This window comes from Nothobranchius furzeri, chromosome 6 (genome assembly GCF_043380555.1).
Source record: "Nothobranchius furzeri strain GRZ-AD chromosome 6, NfurGRZ-RIMD1, whole genome shotgun sequence".
NCBI classification, from domain to species: Eukaryota; Metazoa; Chordata; class Actinopteri; order Cyprinodontiformes; family Nothobranchiidae; genus Nothobranchius; species Nothobranchius furzeri.
Window position 1 is genome coordinate 59011814 of NC_091746.1, and position 24479 is coordinate 59036292.

The 24479-nt window shown below is 40.9% G+C and overlaps 1 protein-coding gene across 1 annotated transcript in view; it reads left to right on the forward strand.

Annotated features, from left to right (window-relative positions):
- The first annotated feature begins 16420 nt into the window (after window positions 1–16420).
- arhgap24 (Rho GTPase activating protein 24) overlaps window positions 16421–24479 on the forward strand; it is an 86252-nt gene continuing 78193 nt past the window's right edge. The window contains exon 1 of the mRNA XM_015942914.3: window positions 16421–16819. The gene's annotated coding sequence lies outside the window, so the exon portion shown is untranslated. The remainder of the gene's footprint in view (window positions 16820–24479) is intronic.

A 24479-nucleotide genomic window follows, 5' to 3' on the forward strand; every position in this document is an offset into this window, starting at 1 on the left:
TTGATTGTCTGTTTATTTATTTATTTTCATTTTTTAACCATGAAACATATTGCCATAGAAGATAGGATTATGACCTAAATCTATTAGATTTATAATCATCTCCAACTACTTAAAATAGAAAAATATTTAAGTCAATTATCTATTTGAGCAAAAAAATTATTCAAAAGCCAGGTAACTCATATGATTAAGAATCAAAACAAATGTTCAGGTCAAAATAATCTTTTTTTTTTATTTTTCTCCTCCTGGGGTCAGACATCATTGTTGCAGAAAAACCCTCGTTTTTACTCATATGCTGCTGAAAGCGGTTGTGCAGTGCCAAAATATCAAAAACGTTGGAGGAGGAGTTGTCTTATCTAAATTTAAATAGAAATAAATGCTAAGAATTGAAAAACATATATTTTAAAATAATTTTAAAAGCCATGAAAGGGAAAAATTGTCATTGTTCCCCTGCAGCAAGCATTTTCAGAAGTTTTTAGCTAATTTAAAACATATTACAATATTAAGGATTTTATTGAAAACATAAGCATAGTCGTAAGAAAAATTACATCTGATCAGATGATCTTCCTCTCAAACTCTGTAATAAATCAGTAAAACAGTTTGAAACTTTGAGCATTTAAAGCTTTATCAAACATTTCTTCAAAATTTTATAAGAAACTTTTCCCGGCTCTATAAATCTCTCCTATTAACCTCACCTCTGACCCTTTCTGGAACAAAACTGTTTTCCAGAATTCAGCTTGTTTATTTCCTGTGCTTCCTGACACCTGTGAAAACGGCCCTTCTTCCTGTTGTTGTTGTGTCTGTCCTGGATGGGAATTTAAAGCCACTCTTTCTTGTTATTTTTTCAAATGACGTTGCAAAAATTTTGAATGTGTAAGAGCCCTGGGAATGCAGAGGCTCTTACCTCGATTTTAGGTGACAAATGTTTATTCCTAGGAAGCTATTATTCCAACTGGAATTCTTTAGGGTCAACTTTAATATAAAATCTAACAATCTATAGAAATGGTAACAGACTTACAGCATCATCCAGACATTTAAACAGAGAGAAACACCAGAACAACAAAAACCCAAATAATCTGCTTGTTTGTTTGTTTTCTGGTTGGTTTTACATACATTTCCTATTGCATTGGTATGTCAGTTATTTATTTATTTAACTGAAGTGACCTTTAGAAAAAAAATCAAATTTGATATTTGTATTTCTCATATTATTGAATTGTACGATTCCCGAAAAAGACTAGATCAAACAGGTGTTTTTATTGAAGTTATTCTCTATACAAATGTGCTGCATAGAACATTTAAAAAACAAAGATGTAAATATTCATAAATTTACCCCTAAATCCAAAACTCAAGCCTTTAAATATTAACAATGTGGAACAGGATTTTTACTAAATGACAACTCAGTTACTCTATGTGGGGATGTAAGATCTTTCCTTTCATTGGGCTTAATTTGAGTTTTTTTTTAATATTTTATTTTATTTTTTACAAAAAAAAGACAGCTTTATCAACCAATAAATCTGATTCATCAAACGTGAAGCAGAGCACATTCCTTATACAGCTCAGAAGGTAGAGCATGATGTCCAGTAACTGGAAGGTTGTAGGTTTAATCCCAGATTTCGCCAGAGAATGATGCTGTTGTGTCCTTGGGCAAGACACTTAAGTAGTTTAACCAGATAAATGCTTTATAAAAATAAGCTTCAAAGATCTGTTTGAGTTATTTCAGTCTGGTTTTAGAGAGTATCACAGCACTGAAACCGCATTAGGGAAAGCTATATATTCTCATGGCCTCAGATAAGAATCTTGTGTTCTAGTCTTGTTAGATCTCAGTGCTGCTTTTGACACAGTTGATCACAATGTTCTTGTAGAAAGGCTTGAACATGTTGTAGGGATCAAAGGAACAGCGCTAGGCTGCAATCCTACCTGTCTGATAGATATCATTTTGTAAATGTACATGACAAATCTTCTTCATACTCCATGGTTACTTGTAGAGTACCACGGAGTTCATTGCTTGGATCAGTTCCTTTTACAATATATATGCTTCCAATTGGTAAAATCATTAGACAGCATGGGAGAAACTTCCACTGTTATGCTGACGATACTCAGTTATATTTATCCATTAACCCTGATGAACCTAATCGGTTAGTTAGATTACAGGCTTGTCTTTAACACATAACAAAATGGATGGCTAAACGTTCTGCTTTTAAATCAAGACAAGACTGAAGTTCTCATCTTTGGACCCGAACTTCAGAAAAGGAAACTGCTTAGTCAATCACCTGACCTGAATGACATTAAATTAGTCTCTGAGGACAAAGTAAGGAACCTTGGTGTTCTCTTCAACCAGGACATGCCCTTCAAATCCCAGGTTAATCAGGTTTGTAGAATTTCCTTTTTCTACCTTCGGAATATTGCTAAGATTAGAAGCATCCTTTCCAGGAGTGATGCTGAAAAACTAGTTCATGCATTTATTACAAGACTGGATTACTGTAATTCATTATTATCAGGAAGTTCACAGAATGTAGTTAAAAGTCTTCAGTAGCTAGAGTTCTGATGAGAATTAAAAAGAGCGATCATATCTCTCCTGTCTTAGCTTCCCTACATTGGCTACCTGTTAAATTCAGAATAGATTTTAAGATCCTTCTTCTCACATATAAAGATCTTAATAATCAACCTCCATCATACATCAGTGATCTGATTGTTCCATACGTTCCTAACCGAGCACTTCGCTCTCAGACTGCAGGTTTACTGGTGGTTCCCAGAATATCTAAAAATAGGATGGGAGGCAGATCTTTTAGCTATCAGGCTCCTCTCCTGTGGAACCAGCTCCCAGCTTTAGTCCATGAGGCAGACACCTTGTCTACTTTGAAGACTAGGCTTTAAACATTTTTATTTGATAGAGCCTATGGTTAAAATCTGATGTTAGCCTAGATCTGGACAAGTGGGGGAGTAGAGGGAGGTGGGGTCCACACCCGACTACTTTCTTCTACAATTTCTCTCTTGATTGCAATATTTCCTGCTTTTTCAGCTGTTAACTTTATTTTTCCTCTAAGTGTTTTTCTCCCTAGAAGAAGCTACAATGATGTTCTGCTGAGCTGGTGCCCTCAAGATTATGTTTATGTTTATGTATTTAGCAGATGCTTTTGTCCAAAGCAGCCCCCTCATGGAGGGGGCCATCGGCTTGAACACTGTTGCTAGCCACTTAAACATTCTCCCTCTCCTGATAATAACATTTTACCTTCTGACATGGAGTGTGCTACTACTAGTTAACCTGTTGAATTAATTATAAAGTCACAAACATAAAGATAATAAAGTTTATCTTTTACTAAATAGAATATTTACTAAGAAAACACAATGTAGCCATACTACTAGGTATATACAGTATGTTGTGTGTGCAGGTGTGTGTGTGTGTGTGTGTGTGTGTGTGTGTGTGTGTGTGTGTGTGTGTGTGTGTGTGTGTGTGTGTGTGTGTGTGGAGGTTTCTTCCTGTTAAAATGGAGTTTTCCTCTCCACTGTCGCTGCATGTTTGCTTAGCATGAGGATTGCTGTAAAGTCACTGGCACTTGTCAGAACGCAATTTGCTGGGTTCCATATGAAACTTTTTACTGATTGGTTAAACAAACTGAACCGCACTGTAAACAGAATGTTTACTTTATGAAGTGCCTTGAGACGACTCTTGTTGTGATTTAGCGTTATATAAATAAACTGAATTGAATGAACCCGCTTTGCATGCTGGTGGTGGTCAGAGGGGCCGGTGGCTCCTGTGTTCGACAGTCTCGTTTCCGTCAGTGCGCCCAAGGGCAGCTGTGTCCACATTGTAGATCGTCATCACCAGTGTCAGGATGACTGATTGTGTTGTGAAGCGCCTTGCAGGCTTGTAGGACCCTATTATCCACACACACACACACACACACACACACACACACACACACACACACACACACACACACACACACACACACACACACACACACACACACACACACACACACACACACACATATAAATTCAGATGAAAAATTTGTAGACGTTTATGTCAATTTGTGCCAACATCAATTTGATTACATCTTTAGACAAATTTGTTCATGTTTTTATGAACTGGATATGCCACTTCACTTAATGTGTAGCTAAAAAAATCATATCTGACCACAAAACGCAAAATAATTCTGAGGTTTACCTCAGCAGAAGCATTCCAAACACAAAATTACTTTTCAGGGATGCAGCTACCTAATCCAAGAGCAAGGTGACACACACACACACGCACACACACACACACACACACACACACACACACACACACACACACACACACACACACACACACACACACACTCATTTAGGGATACGAACAGGTATGAGAGCACTCAGGCTCAAGTGTTCCTCTCACTCCCCTGAGAACCGACAGGCTGACGTCCCGCCACCAAACAAAGGACCCTGGAAAATAACAGGAAAGCATTGGTGAGAAAAACTCTTCTATGTGACTCCCTGAACACGTCACTGCCGCCTCTGCAGAAACAAAGGTGAATGAAGTAGTAAATAACACTGATTTACTGCAAATAGATGTGCTTGTATTCCTAGATTGGCTCAGCCTCAACAGGTTGTTTACTGCACAACGACAAGGTTGATGGAAGACAACACATCAGCAATGGGAACAAGGAAATTAAACTAAGTGACTGATTAACACTGATTACAAATATCAAAGCTGAGGCTTCTGGGAAGTAACAAGAGGTGCAACGCGTCACTAATTTCAGAGATGGGAATTCAGCTGAAAAAAATCCTCAGCTCCATTTCTGGGGGAAAACAGCATGAAAGCTGATGGAAGCAAAACAAGAGGCAGGGGTCATGAGCTTGGTGACCTGAGGTGACTTATCTTTTGTGGAAGAGAAGAAACACTCAGAAATGTATTCTGCTGCTTTTAAACAGCAGTTTTCAGTGCATCAAGTTTTTTCTCAGAGTAAACAAAAGCAAAGGCTTGGAAATAAAATGTTACTGCTTTTAAAATTTCTTTTATTGTATAGCTGTATTCAAATGAATCAAAAGGAAGTCTTGCCCAATATTAAACCAATAAACCTGAGGTTCTGGGGAATTTTGTGCATTTCTTAACTCCTTGTTCCTCACTTGGGTCAGGTCACAGAGAGCTGGTGTCGGGCCAAGGGGGACACCCTGGTCTCCAGCCCTGCATGTTTTTGGTCTCTGGGAGAAGGCCAGAGACTCTGGAGAAAACCCATGCAGAAAGGCTGTGGTTGGGATTCAAACCAGCAACAGCAACCTTCTTGCTGTGAGGGAGCAGTGCTACAGAGCACAGTGTCTGCTCTGTCTTCTCGATCCTCAGTGAGTCATGGTGGATGGCTGCTTTTACTGAGCCAGGATCCTCTGGAGGTTTCTTCCTGTTAAAAGGGAGTTTTCCTCTCCACTGTCGCTACATGCTTGCTTAGTATGAGGATTGCTGTAAAGACACACAGTCAGTGACTCGATGCAATTTGCTGAGTTCCTTATATAGGAAACTTTTTACTGATTGGCTTAATGAACTGACCTGTACTGGAATGTTCACTTTGTGAAGTGCTTTGAGACGACTCTTGAAGTGATTTGGCGCTACATAAATAAACTGAATTGCTTTCAACTGGGTCACCGAGCAACCCATGTTTGCATTTCAACAAAGCACAACATGACCATCTGAATAATATTTAAAGATGTATTAAAAGGAAAACCCAATTAAAAAAATGCTAAATAACTGTAAGCTATATTGCATCATTCTTTTTCATTTATTGAGAGTCAAAGACCAAATTTTACTCACAAGAATCGTTCGATCCTTTTGATCTACTGCAGCAAAAGACTCAAATGTAAAGTAATTTATTTGCCTTTAAAACTGAGTTGTAACCTTTGTCTGCCTGTTAATAAAGTATGTTTAATAAAGTATGTCTAATAATATCTCTGATTGTGCTGATTTGTCAATACTGCCCTCAAGTGGTTAGAAGTGTTGTTACACGGCAAAGAAACAGGTAAGTGGCAGGGTCAAAGGTTATCTAGCACAATAAGTGATAAATGTCATCGTTAGGGAGATGAACATATTACTCTGTTCTGATTAATTAGACTAATTTAGATTAATACTAAGAAGAAAACATTAAACCCAAATAGAGTATTTATATTATTTTTATTTAATGTATCTAAAGGTGAAGAGAGCCCTCCAGATTTTCTCTTTTACATCTTCACCCATGTATTCTAACAAATTTGACATGAACTTTAAGACATAAATTTTCATATAACACACATCATTAAATGACCCCATTGCCTTAAATCAGATTACAAATGTGCAATTAATGCGAGATAAAGAAGGAATGGAAAATATTTAAGAACAAACATTTAGAAGCACGTTTGTCAATTTTAATTTTATAATTTTTATTCCACCAGCAGATGGCGATACTGCACAAGTAATAGATGAAGACCTTGGTGGAAATTATATCTTGTCTCTCAGAAGAAATGATCGTAATTGCACCTATTAATAGCAGCTTATGGATAATTCGTGTCTCATAATACACATGTAGGATTTGTTTTATAGGAATCATGTTTGATTTTATTTCTATAAACCTAAACAAAAATATGGTAACGCATCAAATCAGGTCACTTTTCTTTTCCTTTTGGAAAAAAGATATTTGAAATAGAGCATTTTCCAAACAGACAGATAAATAACTAAATCGGTAAACAGGGGTTGCTTGCGTAGCTCTCTTAGATGCAAATATTTTTTCATGCACTTTTTTAGCTCTCTGTATTCACAATAAAAACTTAGTTATGCATTATTTATGGATAACTAATTACTGCACTGCAGGGTAATTCATTTAACATCATTTAAATATCTTTTAAGGAATAGTCCCAGACTCACAGGCACCCAGAACTGCTTTGAATATCCTGAGCGTTTATTAGATTGGATCATTTCCTCACACAGATAAAACAATACTCTTTAATCAGGGGTAGTAATCCTGTTCCAACTGACATACAATAAATGTTTGATATATTTTGAAGGGGCTTAGTTGTGCCCAGATCTGAGGCCAGTAAATGAGTCTCTACTGAGTACAACAGGAAAGGCTTCATATATTTGGATTTTTGGAATTTTTCTAAAGTCATAAACTGTCTCGAACCTCTGACTATAAGGCCATGAGAATCTCAGACTCATTGAGAAAAAATGTATTTCCCAAAGGATTGTGCTCCATGAAGATTCACCCGTTCTAATCTCATTATTTGCTGATCAGAAAGTCTCCTGGGACTAGATACAGATCCAGTTTGTTTACTGATGGCTGCGTTTCACGTCACAAGGTCAGCGTGTTTCATGTTCAGCATTCCTTGTGCTGCAAATACAATAAAATGTGCTGAAAGATGTCAGAGGACACAGAGTTCGGAGCCTGCTGTTGTTTGTTCTCAGCATCTTATTTTCATTTAATTTGCTCTGGCTGCTTATAACACCATTGAAACTCACTCCCTGTTGAGCAGGAAGGGAGGAATTCTGCTGGTTCCACCAACAGACTTATACACTGCTAACAGCGAAAAAACAACAAACAATAAACACACTACAGATCTTACTAAGAAAAAAAACTTGATAGTTATTTGATCTTATTTTTTATCTAAAAAGGTCAGGTCATGGGGTCTTGTTCACGAGTCATGGAGCGTGACATTGATAGGTGGATTGGTGCTGCGGCCACAGTGATGTGGGCATTTTGCCAGTCTCATGTAGTGAAGAGAGAGTTGAGTCCAAAGGCTAAGCTCTCGATCTACTGGTCAATCTACGTTCCTACCCTCACCTAGGGTCACGAGCTCTGGGTAGTGACCGACAGAATGAGATTGCTGATACAAGCGGCCAAAATGAGTTTTCTCCACAGGGTGGCTGAGCTTACCCTTAGAGATAGGGTGAGATGTTTGGTCATCTAGGAGGGGCTTGGAATAGAGCTGCTGCTCCTCCACATAGAGAGGAGCCCATTGATGTGGCATCTGATTAGGATGCCTCCTGGACGCCTCCCTGGTGAGGACTTTTTGGGCACATCCAACTAGAACAGGGGTCGGCAACCTGTTCCCATCAAAGAGCCATTATTACCCGTTTCCCACAGTAAAGAAAACACTGGGAGCCACAGCAGCCGCAGCGTTGTGGGCGGGGCCTACCCTCAGACAGCAGAGCGCTGCTTTAACCAATCACAACAGGTGACAGCAGCCGGTACTGGTCGCTCATGTACGTCAAAGTTATCTTTCATAAGACGATAATCAATAAAATGATTTATATAAAATAGATCCAGAAGTTGTAGCCCGTCTCTGCTACAATATTTTGATATTTTTCACCCTGTTGGTGGTTTTACTGAGCAGGTGCCACTTTTGTCATACGTTTCTTTTTAAAACGTGTTTAGACTGTTCAGAATACAAATCCAGACTCTGTCACATTTGATTGTTGTAATTAAACTTTGTAGGTGGGGAAGGTCAGAAAAGGATCCGATCATTTTGTTTTTCCCTCGTTTACAGTGACGGAGATAACTGCGCAGTGTGCCTGGCTCTGGTGTTAATCAAGTTAAATTTTATCAATTTTCACAAGAAAACAGAACAGTTAAAAGCAGGGCTTGTGTTGACCGGATAGTTCCCGTATTTGACCGTTTGTTTTGACGGAGAAAGAATAGAAAGAAATACCCCGACGCATGCAGACGAACTGACATTTTATTCGTTTTGCACATCGCAGATGTAGCTAAATCACTCAAGAAAAGATTCCCATCTGAACATCTGAGCTGGACACTGCTCAGCGCAGCTCGCTGTCAGCGCGTACATACGGCGCACAGCGAGCTGAAGATGTGGAGAGGGGCTTGGAGCACATCGCAGAACCAGAGCTCATGCGGGAAGATTCCTCTGACTGAAGCGAGCGTTTTCCAAACCCTGTCTTTCAGAGAGACTTGTCACTTAGAAAATGTTCCTGATTATGAAACTTTGGCTGAATAGTGCTTGTTCCTGTCTCCAATGTGGCGACACATCCAGGAGCCGTCTGAGGAGAAGCCGAGAATCTCACATCCTCTTCAGCTCAGAAAGCGCATATGATTACGCACAAGCATGACCCGTCAACCCGGTCTCACAGTAAAACAGGTGTAACAGGTGTATGTATGGCGACTGGACATAACACCGGGTTGGACCTGTTCAGGTTTACGCAGATAATCCTTACATTTAGAATTGGCATACAGATGTAAAATTTATGCAGTAAAATATAAAGCATTTTATTTAAATATCCATTCATTATTTTACAAGCACAGAGAGCCGCATCAGATGGATGGAAGAGTCGCATACAAGGATTTCAGTCAAGTTCAGATCTCCAACACACTTCTCCATCAATCTTTGAAACGTGCTTGGAGCATTCGTGACACCCTGTGGCATCCGATTAAATTCAAAGAAGCCTAGAGGACAAACAAATGCCATTTTTGACTTGTCTTCCTCAACCATCTCAACCTGGTAATACCCAGACTTCAGATCCATAACGGAAAACCACTTTGCACCATTAAGTGCTGTGAAAGCCTACTCAATGTTTGGGAGAGCATAGGCCTCCTTTGTGGTGTGCATATTTACTTTCCTGTAGTCTATGCACAGCCTAATTGCACCATCCCTTTTCTGAACAAGAACTATTGTTGATGCAAAAGGGCTTTCTGACTCTCTGATTATCCCTGCATCCATCAGCTCTTTTAGGTGTTGCTTGACAGCTTCTCTGTCATTAGGATGAATGGGCCTTGGCCTCTCTTTAAAAGGCGTTTCATCATTCAGCTTAATGTGCAATGTTACGACCCCTGGGTTTTACCATGGTTGGTCGTATTATTATAACTGTTTAGTCAGTGTTTTGCCCCCTGTTTTGGTAGTTTTCTGACCATTGTTTTGTTTTCTTTTGGAGTGACAACACCAGACCCAAATACAAGATGGCTGCCTCCGTGCTGTTGTCCAGTAACCATGGAAACCACAATGAGCACCGGCAGCCTCATCACTAGTGGATCCCTCCATGGTTCTTCAGGTGGAAGCAATTGGACTAATCGTTTTCCCTGGATCTGGAAGGATAAAAGGCTGGAGGAACTTTCACTTTGGGCTGGTTTCAGGGTTTAGAATTTTGAACATCTTGAAAGAAAATAATACCTTAGCTTTTAATAAGTCTCTCTTTAGGTTCGGTAATTACTCATAGTAAAAGGACTACAGTGGCCACTGTGTGAGTGTGAGAGTCTTTTGTGGTTAAGTTGCTGTATCATTATGTAGAAGGTGAAAACCTCTTTAGGTTTAGGAAATAACCCTGAGTCTTTTAGTTTAAACCATCACACATCGTTCTTTCTTTTGTACCATCCTGTTGGACACTTAGGTCTGATAGGTTTTCTTTTGTTGCTGCCAGTTAAAAGAAATGAGCCTTAGCCTCTTGATTTATTTTGTGCTAACATTGGACTGTGTTAGTTTTATTGCTGTTAGGATCTCCAGCCCTTGGTTTTGTGTTATCTTCCAATGTTTTAATAAATGTGTTTTCTTTACACAAGTTCCTTCTTGTCTCCCTGGTATCCCCTCCCTGAAGAAGGTAAAGCGTAACAAGCAACAACAGACTTTGGTTGCAGTGTGACAGTATGACCGCTCAAGTTGGGCAAAACAATAGAATAGAATAGACTTTATTGTAATTGTTCATGGCAATTAAATTACAGATGGTCCGCAATCAACAGTGCACAAGACAATAAATAACAATAAATGTCAAAACCATAGAGGACTAAAAACAATTTAAAAACATTTGGCACACACCAAGAAAGTGCAACCAATAGGGACCTTGGTGCTTGCCTTGAAGGGAATTTCCAGCAATGCAGCTTCAAGAAACAAGCCGCTAGGTAACATGTGCTGTTCATGGTTCAAGAACAAAATGGTTAGCCTTAATTGTCCTAAGCTTGACGTTGGCCATAACACAGCATTTTTTGTTGGCAAGGATGGTGACTGGCTTTTTTCCATGTAACCTCACAGAATGTGTGCACCGGCCACTCACTTGTGTGTGGACTAGATGTTGTAGGACCATCATAACATCTTCAGAACACCTGTGGGAATGGTCCAATGCACTTAGGTTTAGCTTGTCATAAAGTTGAAACAGCACATCGGTCCCAACTAGCAGTGGGACTTTATTGTTGAAATTACACTCTGGAACGACAAGTGCTAAGGCAACAAGCTGTTCTTCCTGACCAGTGGTGCTCTGAGGAAACATGACACAAACCTCTATGTAGCCGAGATATGTGACATCCTGTCTTCCTGCTCCTTCAACTTCAAGGAGGGAATGAATTGGCTGGACAGGCAGGTGAGACAGATAGCTTTCATGAAAATGTTCTGAGATTGTTGTGACTTGTGAGCCAGTGTCCATAATGGACTCACACTCTACATTTTCAAGGAAAACAGAAACCACACGAGGGCCTATAAGCCCAAATGGCAGTGAAAAGTTTGTATAATTATCTGGCTGTATTGTTGGTGACACTACTTTATCTTGTGCTGCAGCACTGTGAACTAGCATGCTGGGACTAAGGCCACCTGAGATTCCAGCTCCTGGGTGTCCCACAGCAGGAGCTGTTAGGAGTTTAAAGCAAAAGGTTCAACAGCCTGTTGAGCCTTAAATCCTCTTGTTTTACTCTCAACTCTGCATTCTTCTTGCGAACGAGTGCAGGATTTGGTTCATTTGGACAGCGAACAGCAATGTGATTATCCTCACGGCACCTGCAACAGAACCAGGCTTTTGGCATGCCAGGGACTTAACTAAGGTGTTTTACACCGCTGCTGCCTAAACCTATGCATTGTTTCTTTTTTCAGCTTTTGTGCTGGTTCTGCAAACTGACTGGGTTTGAGTGAGTTGTTCAAGTTGTCTAGATAACTCATTTATTCTCTCCTCAAGCTTTGCAGTGTCGTTTCGTGTGGATTTCTGGCTTGATAAGGGCTCACTGTCAGAGCTGAGTTTCTTAGGCCTTTGGTTTAACTTCTCACCCGTTTAGTTAGTTCATTCACCTGGCTTTCAAGTTTTGAAGATTCATTTTGGTTTGCAGTAGATGCTAACCCAGGCCCATGGCTGTATGGAGGCATATCAAGAACAGAATGAGCATGTGCACTTGCTTTTGCAGATCCTAAGTGTTTCTTCATTCTGTCAAGCTTAGCAGACCTTCCTCAGTTCTCAACATAAGGAGCATCTCGGGGAATGATGGTGGGTTGCTCTTCCTGTGCTCTAGCTGAAGACCAGTGATGAGGCTTTGGTCCCAACAGACTTGACAGAACTGTCTGAGTAGCTGCTCATTTGCGTACTTAGCAGAAGCTCCCTCCCTAGAAATGGCCCTTGTAAGAAGGCCGTGAAGCCTGTTTAAGAAAGTCGAGGGTTTTTCACCATGGTTCTGATTACAACTCAGAAATGCTGCATAAAGCTCCTCCCCATCTTCAACCACTCCAAAAGCAGAATCTAGTTGAGTGATATAAGTGCCAGATGGTGAGCTAACTCCAAGCATCCTAACAACATCAGCAGCAGGACTAAGTAGGCTTTCAAGTATTTTCCTTACTTTTTGTGCATCACTCATGGAGGAGTCACTGAGCAAAAGCTCAACCTCAGTGCGTCAAGGGTCATGATCAATCTCTCCATTAGGCCTGGGAGTACGGCCAGAGAAGGTGCGTACTCTGGTTTGTGTGGACATCAAACTGACTGATTCATTTTGGAAGACATGTTCAACAATTACTTTTTGAACTGAAGGTGGATTAATCATACTCTCATCAATAGTGATGGGGTTCAGACTGTTAGTGGCTCTGTAGGTTCATTACCATTACTGTCTGATGTGCTGCGGCTGGAAGGGTTATCATCCTGAGCCACAGGTAGCTGTGTGTCAGGGCTCTGAGGTGTGGCTTCATGAAATCCTTCTGTTGCACCCCAAAGGATGCTAAGGAAGTCTGCTTTGCCACTACCGCTGACAGCTTCCAGCTCTTCGAGGTATCGACGAGCTATTCCTCTCCCAACTTCTTCCTGCCCGACATCTCTTATGGTTCTGACTGTCCACATACCAGAGGGGTCAAGAGGGCTGGGGAAAGTGCCCAAAATTTGGGGACTAATCTTCGATGTGGATTTATCATTCACATATTCTATCAGGGCTCTACCCTCTGGCTGTTTTATTTCATTAGGGATTCTTGCAACCTGAGAAATTTTTCCATTAACCTCAAAGAATCTTATTAGGTCTTCACTAGTGCAAGTATCTTCAATCCCCGTGACAAACAAAGAGCAGTGGCCGTTAACATGAAAACGGTTGCAAAGATCCATGTTGCAGTTTGCTTCAAAACAACACAAAAAGATCGTGCTGCAGGTTGGAGGATCAGGTGACTACTATTAACCAATCTCCTGGCTGGCTCGTCACAATTTTCTATGTAACTCACAGCCCTTCACCACACCTGGGTGTTCTAAAGCTTAACCGTAGTAAATGTGGAAAAAAATCACAAAAACAGTTCACACCCAGGATCGAATAGGTCCAAATGGCTGCGGGTAATCGCAAAAAATCCACTTTTTCCTTGTTTATCTCTTATTTATCTATCATTAGGTTCTTTAAAAGGAGATTGGCAGTAGGGGCTCTACTCAAGAGCTTTAGAAACTCCAACCCACAAGAAACACAGCCACACAGGTTGTTTTTTCTAGAAAAAAAGAACGTGTATTTTGAACAATATGCATTGCACATATAACTTGTAAACTTGCACCGGTGCTTTGAGTTAACAAAAAACAAAACAAACAGATTTTCAGTTCCTAAATAATCAAAAAGTAGTGCTTCAATATAGTTTTTTTTCCAGATACACTGTATTGATACAGTGCTCCTTATCCGAGCAATAACCAAAAAAAAGAATGAAAAGTTCCAGTTTCTTTGATATCCTTGAAAACAATTCCTACCACACCCTTTGGAGAGTATGGCACACACAGAACCCGCATCCAATTGTGAAGAGCTCATCCACGAGCAGTGATGACAGTCCAAGTGAACAAGGTGGTCCTGCGATGCCACAGATGGAGTCTCCTCTAGTGGAAGGTCAATCCAACAAAAAACAGCCAGAGGGTTTCTACCTCGCAACATGAGCCGAGGTTCGCTCGGCAAGTGTTTTTTTTTCCTCTCGGTGACGACCAAACACCTCTCTTTTTCTTCCTTCTCACAAGTGCAGAAGCTTTACTCGACCAGTAGCAACGAGACCTCGTGCTCGTTTTCAACAGCACAACAACATGTGCAGAGGTGATCTAGACTATTTGCAGCAATATGAAACACAGTTTTACGGCAGCGAGGCGTTCAGGGAGCCCTGGAATTTGGGAACTTCTCCTGAGATGTTTCAGGAGCCTCAGAGATTAGATCCTTAAAATAACTTGGGTTACACAGTGAACTAATTTTCATGTTCAGGAAACATGTTAGAGACAATCTGAGCTTTTTGACTTGGTTCATTCTCCTGCTGGAACAAGCCGTCAGAAGATGGGCTTCAGTGTGGTCATAAAGGGATGGACATGGTCTACATTACTCAGGTAGGTATTTAAATTACCTTTTTTTGGTACAAAGAGATTTTCTCCTAGGGCAGCTGTGGCTACAATGTAGCTCATCACCACCAGGGTGTGTATGTGCATGGATGAATTGCTGATTGTGTCGTAAAGCGCCTTGGGAACCAAATCAGGGGTGTCAAACATGCGGCCCATGGGCCGGATCCGGCCCGCAAGCGGGTTAAATCCGGCCCGCGAGATGGTTGTGTAAACTTTATTTTCATACTTTACAATGTAGAGTGAAAATAAACTTATCTTTGTGAGCAAGGTTCCTCTGTAACGAGTATAAATAAAACAAAGCTGCGCTCAAGGCTCACACAAGAACTTGAATCACATCCTGAAGTTGGCCGCCACTCAGGATGTGACTTCTGATATTGATGTGCTGGTGAAAGCTAAAAGATGTAAAGTAAAATGTCTGAAATATATTTGAAGTGCTGCATGAAACTGATCTAGCCTTGTGATCTGTAAGCTCTTTGAATCACTAAGGAATTTTTATTTATTTATTGATTTTTTATTTTTTTCACATTTTCAAGTACACTTCAAGTGTTGTACTTGTACTATTTTGAATACACTGTCCTCAGGCTCCAGCCTTGTTTTATATTGATTGTATTAAAACAAAGAAAACAATCTGAAGTTGTTTTTAATTTACCGGTCCGGCCCACTTGGGACTAGATTTCTCGCAATGTGGCCCCTGAGCTAAAATGAGTTTGACACCCCTGAACTAAATAAACAAATGCTATTAACAACAAATTCTGACCTAACCATCTGAGTGTTGCAGCTGAAATCCAGACCCATCAGACCAGGAAACCTTTTTGAGCCTCTCATGGTTCTGGTGATCCTGTGTGAATTGCTTCCTGTTCATTGCTTCATGAGTGGCACCCATGTGGTCTCCTGCTGCCGTAGCCCATCTGCTTCAAGTTCAACATGTTGTGATTCAGAGAAGGTATTCTGCAGGCCATTGGAGCCAGAAGTTATTTGGGCTACTGTTGCATTACTATCTTCTAGAACCATTCTGCTCATTCTCTTCTGACCTCCGACAGCAAGAAGGCATTTTCAACTGCAGCCCATCTAGCAGCATCAACCACACCACCTTCACAGTCACTTAGATCACTTTTTGTCTTATCTCTGATGCATGATTTGAAATTCAGCACATCTAGATGCCTGAATGCATTCAGTTGTTCTCATGTGACTGTTTGTGTTAACCAGAAAATGAATGAGGTGAGTGATGGCCCCCAAATATCTTTATATATCTCTTCACAGAAGCCAAATGATGCATCGCTATGGAGCAGGAAAACATTTAGACCCATTCTAAATAAACAGAAAAGCACTTTGCATGGTGTGTATACAGCTGGGCTTGCACCAAACTGAGGACAGAGAGACTAAATAAATGTTTGTTGAGCTGCATTCACACAATCATTAGTCTCTGTCTCCTTGAAGACACCTTACAGCCAGGACAGCTTTCTCTCTGGGTGCTGGATTAGTCAGAGCTGATGAACGGAAAAAAATCTGCTTATTTTCCTCAGAATGAACCAAAAAAACAAGGACCGTTGACATGTCAAACAAGTGGAACAGTGTGGGACTTCATAAAGCTGCTGCTACTTTCTGAGTTCATGTTAAATACAGTAAAAAGTTCTGGAGCATGGCTCAGTCGAAAGCTTTCGTTTTGGGACTTCCTCAAACAAACACATTTCCCCTCCTCCTTCTACACACACACACACACACACACACACACACACACACACACACACACACACACACACACACACACACACACACACACACACACACACACACACACACACACACACACACACACACACATGCACACACACACACACACACACACACACACACACACACATGCACACAGACTGAGTGTGCCTGTCTCACCAGCAGGATGACTAAAGGAGCTGTGAGTGTATAGATTTCAGTGTATGTGTGGTTGAGTGTGTTTATGTTAGTGTGCATGCGTGGGTGTGTGTGGGTTTCTGGGAGGATTATTCAGCTGTAACTCTCGTGCGTATGTGTGTGTGTGTGTGTGTCTGCGCTGACCGCCACAGTCAACCCCCGTCCACAAGGGAGACTTTCTCAGAATGCGGATGGCGTGAGCAGTCAGGGGAAAAGTTTCTAGCAGCTCGTTTGAGCCTCAGCTAACTCAATCCATTCGGCTCAGACTGTGTCGACCCAGAAGGGGAGAAACGGCAGCAGCTGAGCGAGACCTGGTGGGATTTGTGTCGGTGCTGATTGACTACCTGTCACTGGAGTGGATATATCAGAGCCCAGGGACTCAACAAGGCTGTTTGTAAGGTGGGTGTGCCACTGTGTGGAGTTTTGTCTGAATGTTCATGGTTTTGTGGCTGCATGTCTATTGTTGGGTAGTGATAAGGTAATGAGGATCTGGGTAAACACGGCTTTAAAAAAACTGCTTAAAACTTGTGAAATATGTAAAACCTCAGTTAAAAATCTTACATTTTGGTTATTAATAAAATTAAGACCTTAAAGTAAATCTGTTCACTAGACAACATTTAAGAGAGCTGATCAATACCGGAATGGTTCATCAATATGTGATGGATGAAGATGCATGAAGGAAAATTACAGCTTACAACACCTGTGGCTTTATTAAATCAGTGTTTTCTGAAGCATTAGATGAATATGAGAACAGTAATCTCCTTTTGTGCTTTCTGATGATCGAACAGGCAAAAACTCACTTGTTTCGGGGTCTGAATGCGTGTGTGCAGGATGCTGTTCTTCACAGCGACACTGGAAGGAAAGGAGAGTGAGGAAAAGATGAGCTGGAATAGATGGGTCAGAGAGTTGATAAAATGGGCATGGAGGATTGAAGATTCATTTCCACCTCTGTACCGACCAACCCCCCCCCCCCCCCCACACACACACACACACACACACACAGAGCTTGAGCTTGGTGTGGTAATGAAAAAGGAAGACCTGAAAGCAAACAGGGCATGAGCTGATGTAAAATGAGGGACGATGACCCTCCTGTGCCAGGAATGTTTGCAGCACACAAGCTGTGCCGTTGGAAAGCCCAGGGATCGGGTTCCCCGTGTCAGCTGCTGCACTCAACCATTCCCTGATCTAACTTTGTGATATCCGTTTATAAAGAGAGAAAAGACTGAGACTGCTGCAAAACTGGACCTGAGGTTATCTTAAATAAAAGGTTTTTCTGGACAGAATGAATCAATCGACCTGGTTGCACTGAACTAACAAACAGCAAATAGGTAACATGACTCGGGTGCCTTTTATTTAAAATTTCAAAGCATTGTGGATCACAAACATGATGTCTGACCTGCTTAGATAAAATGTGGTGAAAAGGACTGAAATGGTGACCAAACAATAGGTTTTTCTATTCAAAATGTTCTCCAGAGAGAGACCGCTTTGGGGTTTTCTATTGCCAATACCGATGTCGATATGTGCTGTTGATTTCATGGGTTGATTTCATGGCTGACATCTAGATGTTTCCCATCTTATCTGCATGCTCAAATGTCACTGACAACAATGGATGCACAACATTTCTGAATCTAATCATTTTTGACACCAAATTAATTCTGTGCTCTGCTTCAGTGTTAAGATCAAACATTTAAACAATGTTTCTCAAACAAATCAATAAACTGACCAAGTAATAAAAACACACAAAACAGGTAAACCAAACGGGAAGTCAGCTGGCAATAGTGTTAGAGCTTTGACTTGCTTTTATCACCCCAAAAGCAAAACTTGGCTATTCGCTGTGTGTTCGTCTTTTTAACATCTTAAACTAACAGCTGAAAATATTTCTCAGTGGCCTAGTGGTAGAGTGTCCGCCCTAAGACTGGGAGATCAGGGGTTCGATTCCTGGTCGGGTCATACCAAAGACTTTGAAAAAATGGGACCCAATGCCTCCCTGCTTGACACTCAGCATTAAGGGGTTGGATTGGGGTGTTAAACCACCAAATAGTTCCAGAGCGCGGCTGTGTCTGCAGCTCACCGCTCCCCCAGGGGATGGGTCAAATGCGGAGAACAAATTTCGCACACACACCTGTGTGTGTGACAACTAATGGGACTTTAACTTTAAATGTCTCCTAGGCTTCCTTATGGGCCATTCCCATCAGTACCGGGTCGGCCCGGGCCGGGTAGCGTAGGTTGTTTACATATCTGGGTGGCCTGGTATTTTTCCGGGCCAACCAAGGCTCATTCTCAGCCCTCTTCTCGAGGGGGTCTGCTTCAGGCCGACCAGGGCCAACACACCCACTGCTGACAGCAAATTCACACCTTCCATTAGAGCAAGCCTCTGATTGGTGGGTAGAATCAGCCCACATGGGCTTAAGACAAGGATGTGTGGAATCAACCGGGCCAGGCCGGGGCCGACTGGGGCTACCCGGCCCGGGCCGACCCTGTACAGATGGGAATGGCCCATAATTGTCTATAGGAGTGATCCCTCACTAAATGAAGCTAATCAGCTGTGTTCTTGATCTAAAATGTGCTTGAAGCAGACTGCAGTGCCAGGTATGTCAGCTCAATTTTTTTCTAAGTCCCTACAGAGTGGAAGTGGAATATTCTGGCCACAGAGGGTGATAGGGGTGGGGTGGCCTTTCATTAACCCTGTAAAGGCTCCTTTTACTGCATACTGGCTCAAGAAAATGATTAAAAAAATATGAAAAAGTAACTAAATATTATTTTAATCAGATGTTTATTCAGGATCTTAAACATACATTAGAATGAAATTCTGTAGGCTGTCCGATAATGTGCCTAACTTTATACTGGGTGTACTAAAGAGGTGAATCAGCAGATGCCAACATATGCCAGCATGAACAGCTGCTTTTTAAAGGAGACCACTGAGTCCACTGATCTCAGGCTCAGGGGGAGAGAGGTCCAGAGTCTGGGGGCCACAGCAGCAGATTATGTGTCACCTTTGGTCTTTAGCCTGGTGCGCTGCACAGCCAGTAGGCTTTGGTCACTGGACATCAGGGACCTGCTGGGGGTGTAGGGACTGAGAAGATCCCTCCATCATGATTCTAATCGGCAATGACTCAGACTTGATCATTTTAAACAGAGTTTCACATCTTTTGCAATCTCTGATTGCAATGTACTGTTTGGACTGTCTGTAAACAATTCTATAACTTGCTCAAATGACATTAAAGTTGAATGTTGAACATGAACATCAAAGCAACATCTAGTGTGTGGAGGTTGTAGTTGCAACAATAACACAAGGTTTCCAGCCTTCGGGATACCAGATTCACTATGGATATGTGACATACAATAATCAGTATGTGTTCAATACTTGTGTAAAATTGGATTTACATAGTATGTCTGTGTCCATTACAGTATGTTGCATAGTGCTGGAACCCAAGATTTTCATATTTATTTGTGGTTTTTGGTGGTTGAAGTTTACAATAATAGCTTACTGCCAGTGGCGGCTGGTGAAAAATATTTTTGGTGGGGCTGTGCTATTTTTTTTTTTAAACAAACTTGTGCTTTCTGAGCTTTGTGCACAACTTCACTATTTCCTGAATTAAGCACAGCTCCTTTATGTCCTGTCTTACATCATTGGACAAACTGATTAATCCAGGTGTGTCTGACTATTTGCACGATGCCTTGCGGACCAAAGTTGAAAAATACTGCATTAAATTGCACATAAAATAACATGACCATAAATGGTAAATAGGCAATGCAAGAGGCAAGTAACAAAAACATTTTGTTTAATTTCAACATTTGAGTGAACACCAAAAATTATGAGCAGGTCACTGTTACAGTAATGGTAGTAAACACCACTTAGACAAAATGCCAGAAATTTACACTGTTAAATATTTCTGGAGTGTTGTGCCAAGGTCAACTTTATACAAAGATCAAGTGGATGCATTTGTGTGTGTGTGATACCTCATTTGTACAGAAATTTTGCCCTTCTGTCCTTCTGAGTGGCAAAGCTCTCGATTAGCTTTTTATTGAAGTCAGGAATGTTTGTGACAAGCTTTTTTTCCATGGAGAGCATGGCAAGAGCATTCAGCCCATCCTGTGTCATGGTGTTCCTCAGTTAATCCTCTTTAAAGTAGATAAATAAAAAAACAACAGATAAGTACATAGGAAACACTTTCATAGGAAATAATGTCATCAGTATCCTCTTACAAATGTCATATTTCCCAGTTTTTGGGACAATCAAACATTTCTGATTCTCAATCAGATGTTTTTACATTTGAGGTAAAAACATCTAATTGAGAATCAGAAATGTTTTATTGTCCCAAAAGCTGGGAAATTTGTTTGCTGCAGCAGAAGTGTAACAAGTAAAATGGAATCAGATTGATGTATGTACAAATTTACATGAAATACACATTTACATGATTAAATATGTGTAATAAGTATGCGTGTTGAAATGAGTTTTTACAGTTATTGCACATTAAACATGTTATTAAACAAATGTCCCGGTTTGTGGGACAACCAAGGATTTCTGATTCTGATTGTCTTGTTCACAGAAATGTAATGTACAGCTTACCTCTGCACCCAGCTGCTGTTGTTCTCCCTGGCCAAACCTCCTCTGTTTCTTCCGTTTCCCTCGTCGAGCTGCATGGCAATGTTAGCTCTGCCTAGCATGGCTAGCTTCACCGTGTTGTCCATGTGTGCCCGGGATGACTCGTGTTTCTTCACCTTCTCAGAAAAATGTTTCATGTCTGTAACTCCTGACTCATCCATGCCTTATCTGTCCCAGCCGTTTTGAATAACAAACACGGAAAGCAAAATAACGCATTAGCGTGATTGCATCCAGCTAGCCAAGCCTTCCTGGTGTACCAATTTCGGGAGAAGCCTCGTGTGTACAGTTTACCCTTCTCCTTCTCCTGATCTGGCCCAAGCTCTTTGACATTAAGTTTTTCCACCATAGTTCTCCTCTCGAACGAATACTGGAGAAGAGACCGATCTGAATTCAGTGGCTGCTGAAATCCGGTATCCATGCTGGTTGTAGGCTCACACGTCCATCATGTCTATTACATCTGCGTCACGACTCACGACCAAAAACGTGCTGGAGCAGTCGAGACTATCCGAGTTCTACCGAACACCAACGAAAGCCTTTGGCGGTAGGTCTATCGCCCATCATGCTTCTGAAACAACATCGACGCTGATTGGATACATTCCCATTCCTACCGTTTGATTTTCTTGTCAGCAATTGGCCGGCGGGTTCCGTGCAGTTTGGGCGATTCAAAAACAGCCTACAGCCTTTCTGTCGCCTCCACCGCTCGGCAGAGAGCTTCTCATCAATATAGATGTATAAATATATGATTTGTTTTTGTTACAAAACACACAATTAACTTAGAATATGTGATTATTGTTAATTTAATTTATTTATCTATTTAAATAAAAATTAAAAACACTGGGGAAAACTGGGAGGGCGGCGCCCTATCGCCCTCTACTGGCCAGCCGCCACTGCTTACTGCCTGTGTGTATATACATGTACCTTTGTTATTAGTTTTCTTCTAATTATTCTCTAAAGTGTTGGTGCTGCTGTAGCAAGTGAATTTCCCCACTGTGGGATCAATAAAGTCTATTCTATTCTACTCTATTCTGTTGTAGTTTCACCTAAACTCACTCTGGTTTTAGATCTTTTATGGTCACTCCTCCTCTAAGAAGGACAAGGACATCTTCTGGGCTCAGAAACAGCTGCTTGACTTGCCAAATCCACCACGTTCCACAGCGCCAGCCTCGCTGTGCTGAGCGGACTGTTTGGCAACCCACAATGACAAACATAAACCCAGTGTCGTCCCCGTCAAAACAAATATTTGATTATTTTTAATTAAAACAAAGTTTTTAATGGAAAAACTGTACCTTCATTCTGCACACCTCTAAACGCCCTGTGGAGGTATTATTTTTGTTAATCCATAATATTTAATTCCATTAAAGGTTCTATATTCAACATTTAAAGCCTATTGTGTATAATTCCAAAAAAAGAAAACAAGCAAACACATAAAACAAAAATGTCATTTAAATTGAATGCCAAAAACAGAATAAAAAATCTAAATAGTTGTCCTTTGTGAGTCCAGTTCTGCTAGAAGTCTAGAGTAGATTTTGCACCCCTGTTTTTGTTGCCCTGTACACGATCAGGACCAAGGCGTAAACCCAAGTAAATATTCTGTCTGCTTTTAAACTGAGACTGCTTATTTTTACCTACTCACTTAACCTGACTGGATATAAATAAATATGACATTGCATGCATTTTGATTTGACTGCAATTAATTGCATTGATTTGGAATTGAATTTACATTAAAACAGGGCTGCATTAGGTTGAATTGAATTGGAATGTATTGGATTGAACTGAATTCAGCTGCATCATTTCAGTTATAGAAAGTAAATTGGGTTTGCTTTGTTGTCTGTAAATCTAGTTGAACTGTTCTGAATCGGTCTGTAATTAAAAGGCAAAGAGATTTTAAGTGATAAATAATACTTTCTACACTTTGCATTTATGTTTGATGGCAGCTAAATGTCACAGTCTAATGCTACTTCGATGCTGTTGTTCTGCTTTCCCCACTCTGCTCAATTTGCCTGCTTTGCTAAATTCTACCTGTGTTTTTAAAGAATAATTGCGTGTTGTACTCAGTGAACTTTAGTTGGCAGAGCTGCAGTGGAACAGTGAAATGACACTCACTTAGCGATGTCATTTCCCAGTAACCCAGTGGCGTAAGATGGTGTGATGTAAGCAAATACATGGCTGAAACAGGTGAGGCTGATTGTGCCACAGCTTGAGAACATGCACAGAACTTCAAGAAATCAAGTGCACATCAGTAAAACAGCACTGAGTGGGTGCACGCTGTCTAATAAAGCAGAACAATTTGGGAAGTTGATGGAAATGTGTGATTCACTCAGCCTTCAGTGCATCAAAGCACATCACTTTCTACTTTCTACTCCTCAGACTGATGTTTTCAATATTATAGCAGTGTGTTTCCATGAATTCCACTGTTGCAGCAGAACAATCACAGGAATCAAGCTCAATTGTGTTTAAAATTCAAATTACAAAGAAGTAGCCTTGCATTTCTGGATTTGAATATGTTTCTATTCTATCTCAGCAAAACCTCCCTCTCATGCCTACAAGCCATCCAAAATGCAGCAGCCAGACTCCTAACCAAATCCAGCAGACGAGCTCACATCACTCCAGTTTTACAGTCCCTCCACTGGCTCCCGGTAGAATATAGAATACAGTTTAAAGTTTTAGTCCTGACCTATAGAGCTCTTAACAACCAGGCTCCAAGCTACCTATCTGAGCTTTTATCCCCACACACCACCTCTCGGAACCTTAGATCCACATCTGAAAACCTCCTGGCTGTTCCTTGAACCAGACTGAAAACCAAAGGGGACAGGGCCTTTCAGACCATTGCCCCCAGACTTTGGAACAGTCTACCTTCAAATCTCCATCTCTCTAACACTGTAGAGGTCTTTAAAAATCATCTAAAAACTCACCTTTTCATCCAGGCGTTCCCTCCCTAAATGTTTCAGAATGATGGCTTTGTTCGGGTTCACACCTTCACTTTGTTTTTACTCATGATTTTATTTTCTACGTTTATCACTGCTATTGTTTTTCTGATGTTTTTATTGGTTAGAGGCATTTGCCCTGATCTTTATCATGTTGTACAGCGCTTTGTGATTTATATCTGTGAAAGGCGCTATATAAATAAACTTTTACTTACTTACTTACTATGTCAGCTCTGTGGTGATGCTTTGCAAATCCTGCTCGCTACAGGACGGGTGTTGGAGCAGTCTGTGGGTTGTGTCCGTCCAGTAGCTTTATGCTGCGCTGAAACGGTCACATTTGTGCTTTTCTATTTTATAGCGTTGTTTCTCTTTGTTATCTAGTCTACTGTTGTCACCTGCTCTCAGCAAACTACAGCCAATCAAGCATTTGTTCTTGTTAAAGTGACCGGTGAAACCTTCTACTTCCTATGTGAGAGCTTTGACCCATGTGTGGTCGACACACCTGAACTAGTGGCTTGGTTTTGATCCA